Source organism: Hemibagrus wyckioides, linkage group LG29 (assembly GCF_019097595.1).
Source record: "Hemibagrus wyckioides isolate EC202008001 linkage group LG29, SWU_Hwy_1.0, whole genome shotgun sequence".
NCBI classification, from domain to species: Eukaryota; Metazoa; Chordata; class Actinopteri; order Siluriformes; family Bagridae; genus Hemibagrus; species Hemibagrus wyckioides.
Genome location: NC_080738.1, coordinates 4,548,228 through 4,552,336, shown reverse-complemented (window position 1 = coordinate 4,552,336; position 4,109 = coordinate 4,548,228). Strand labels below are relative to the sequence as shown.

General features: G+C 40.9%; 1 protein-coding gene across 2 annotated transcripts in view; it reads left to right on the top strand.

Annotated features, from left to right (window-relative positions):
• Positions 1-3,011, top strand: part of klhl5 (kelch-like family member 5) — a 38,402-nt gene extending 35,391 nt beyond the window's left edge. For both annotated transcript variants that reach the window (XM_058384640.1, XM_058384638.1), the window contains one exon: positions 1-3,011. This exon is cut by the window's left edge and continues 1,614 nt beyond it. The gene's annotated coding sequence lies outside the window, so the exon portion shown is untranslated.
• The last annotated feature ends 1,098 nt before the right edge of the window (positions 3,012-4,109 follow it).

The following is a 4,109-nucleotide window of genomic DNA, read 5'->3' as shown; positions in this document are numbered from 1 at the left end:
GAGGGGCTAAGCTAACACACCTGTGTCCAGTGCTGTTTAAACTACATGGTTAAATATTACAACACGGACACGCGTGTGGAATTAGCTGTCAATCAAACCTGTGTGCTGTTCTGATTGGCTGTCAGGTCAGGGTTCCCTCTAGTTCCCCAGCAGGTGGTGAGAGGTGGTAAACAGTCCAGAGGGGTTGTGTGGATGAAGAGACGGAGGAAAGGATGATGACAGTGAGACGGGTGGAGAGTGAGACGGGTGGAGAGTGAGACAGAAGGTAATGTAGCAGCAGAAAAACAAGGTAGGGTCTGAAATAGGAGATGAAAGGCAGGAAAACCAGGACAGAAACGAGGCCAGTCCCTGAGCTCAGAATGGAAGACGCGTAGAAGTGCGGTCTCGCCTCCTTTTGGAATCTGATTGGCTTGAGCGCAGAATCAGACAGTGATGTTTACACACCCATCAGATACGATAGAAACCCCTCGTCATCACACGCTCGCAGAATGCTGAGAGGAAATACAGAGAGAAACCTGAGAGAGAGGAAACTCAGGCCGAGCTGTACTGCTTCAGTAGCTGCACCGATCAGCCATAACATTATGACCAGTGAGAGGTGAGGAGATCATCTGTCTTATTCACCTCATCATGGCACCTGTTAGTGGGTGGGATATATTAGGCAGCAAGTCAACATTTTGTCCTCAAAGTTGATGTTAGAAGCAGGAAAAATGGACAAGAGTAAGGATCTGAGCGAGTTTGACCAAAGGGCCAAATTGTGATGTCTAGACCACTGGATCAGAGCATCTCCAAAACTCTTGCAGCTCTTGTGGAGTGTTCCCGGTCTGCAGTGGTCAGTATCTATCAAAAGTGGTCCAGTGGTGAACCGGTGACAGGGTCATGGGCGGTCAAGGCTCATTGATGCATGTGGGGAGTGAAGGCTGGCCCGTGTGATCCGATCCAACAGACGAGCTACTGTTGATCAGATTGCTGAAGAGGTTAATGCTGGTTCTGATAGAAAGGTGTCAGAATACACAGTGCAGGACGGGTCAGCAAAAGGGGGACCAACACCATGTTAGACAGGTGGTCATAATGTTATGCCTGGTCAGTGTACACATACTGCACACCCACTAGCTTCATCTCCTCATTTATTCCATCAATATACCTCCTCTTTGGCCTTCCTCTTTGCCTTCAGCTCCATGTCCAACATTCTCCTACCAATATCCTCACTCTCCCTCCTCTGGACATGTCCAAACCATCTTAATCTGTCCTCCCTAACTCTGTCCCCTAAACGTCCAACATGAGCTGTCCCTCTGATGTCCTCATTCCTAATCCTGTCCAACCGTGTCACTCCCAAAGAGAACCTCAACATCTTCAGCTCTGCTACCTCCAGCTCTGACTCCTGTCTCTGTCTCAGTGACGCTGCCTCTAAACCATACAGCATGGCCGGTCTCACCACTGTCCTGTACACCTTCCATCACACAGAACTCCCGACACCTTTCTCCACCCATTTCAACCTGCCTGCACTCGCTTCTTTCCCACACTCTCCATTACTCTGGACTGTTGACTCCAACTCCTGGACCTTCTTCACCTCTTCACCCCTTCACCCTGTAATCGTTCTGTTCCACTTCCCTCCCTGTCATTCACACACATGTACTCAGTCTTACTACGACTGACTTTCATTCCTCTTCTCTCCTTTGTTTTCTTCTGTATTGTAGATCCAAAATGGAGAAATTGGTGCAGTTCAGATTGCAGTCACCAAAACACTACATCATATCATTCTGTGTATTCAGGGGGCGGGGTTTATTTACTGTGTAATTGTGTAGCAGTTATGATTTTATTGACCTGTTTCTACCATAATATTTCACTTTGTTTACATTTTTTCGTTTGTTTATTTATTACATTTTTCAAAACCGGTTTTGTTCATCTTGGTTAATGTAACAAACATGTCAACGTTTTCCTAAAAGGTCGTCGTTGTATGATGGAGATCAGATGTTATATATATGTATGTATGTATATTGTGTGTGTGTGTGTGTTGGGGGGTATGTGTGTTTATGGGGCGGGTGTTTGTTCTGACATTGGGACGCCTCATGAGTGTAGCATCATTCCCAAACGTTAGCTAATATCCTTTAGCTAAATTTCTAGTCCACTCCATTATCAGTACTGGATTGTTGCTATGGTTACGTCAGAGGTCGTTACCTCACAACACACTATAGCGACAAATAAATGCATTCGTTGAACTCATTCGTTTGCCTTTAATTAGAATGTTATCCTGGTCAGAGCCTACAGTGTGGATCTGGAAGATGGTTACAATTCCATTCCAGAAACATTTAGATCTAAAATATTCCCTGGAATTATACTCTGGAATATACTTTAGTCTTTAGTCCAGGAACTCTACCATGTTCTACATATCCTGAAATCACCTGGAAATACGATGATCCTTATCCTGGGAAAATTTAGTATGTATTTTGTTCTGGGAATCCCGGGATATAATATATTCCTTACCTTAACCCTTGCCTGGGAATACTGGACTATTTACACTGATCTCTGGAAGCTTGGATACAATATTCCTGATTTTGGGAATGCTGTGCTATGCTCTGTTTCAGGAAAACTCTGGTGTGCTATATTCCTTATCCTGGGAATACTTGAATATACTACATTTCTTAGTTGTAATATCTAGGATCTAGTATATTCCTTATCCCGGGAATACCGGAATATACCCCATAATCCAGGTCTCCTGGAGGTTTAAGCCAGGAAACACGATCATACCCCACTGCACCATGGTGTAGATTCAGGTCTAGTCTTAATTCTGACCTGATTCTGTTGTTACACTCCAACACACTACACCCACTGGTTAAGGTTTCAGTTTTCTTTGACGTCCCAGTAGAACAACAAAATCGGCCAATCAGAAACGAGTATTTTCCATGATGGAAGTGCTATAGCTATAGCTCAGAGTACATGTGTTACATAAAGGAGAAGTACGTGTATATATGTTTCTGTACAGCATTGTATAATAAATATTCACTTCTTATGGAGCAGTGTACGTGACTCCATCCAGGGATGAACACACACACACACCTTAGGACTGTAATATCATCACAGCATGGTTTCTCCTGGCTCTGCAAACCACACACACACACACACACACACACATGCTCCCACACTCAGGATGACAGCAGTGATAACAGTTTATCTGATCAATTTAGGAATATTACAGCATCACTCTCATTTCCTCTCAGTGGAACCCTGGAGCAGCTTTAGTGATGTAAATGAAAAGCACCTCGTATCCTTTTAATATTTCATTTACATTCAGATTAGTTCTGTGCCAATATTCAAGCTGATTAAAGGTAATTAATCTTATAAAACGGTGCACTATTGTTCATTACAGTCGCAGGCCTCAGGTAAAGGTGTGAGGATGTTGATGGGCATCCGGAAACGGGATAAATACTGATTTAGCTTGTATAAAGTTGTCCCTACGGACAGCGTAAAGGTGTAGTGTCCGCAAAAACCACACCGTCTTATCGGGAATGTCGACATTTACCTCAGATATGTCGGTCAATTATTCCAAACATTCTCCATTCAAGTACAAATCCATATTATTTACATGTAGCACAAACCGCTAACTGAAATTCCTTGTAATTCTGAGCTGTGAGGAAATGCTCAGTGTAAACGATAACGCAAATGGGATCCGGACATTAATCATACAATAACATTAATAAACACTGTAGTGTGTTTTGTACGAAATATTTGTGTGTTTAATTATTTTTAAAAAAAGTTATAGGATGTTTTTTTTTTTCTTAAATATTGATCCAAAAATAAACAAGCGTCTCATTGTCGACTTTTATATTTAAAAAAAATACCAATACTGGTTAATAACAATTTGAAAAATTGAAATGAAAAAATAATAAATAATAATAATAATGTTGAACATTGCCGCATTTTGTTTATTTATATATATATATATATATATATATATATATATATATATATATATATATATATATATATATATATAATTTGTGTGTAAATATTTTCTTTCTTTTTTAATGAACCTTTAAGAATTTAACAAACAAATGTCCAGTTAAAAGAAAATTATTTTAAAAAATAAAGTACAAAACCGCGATGTTGTGTAT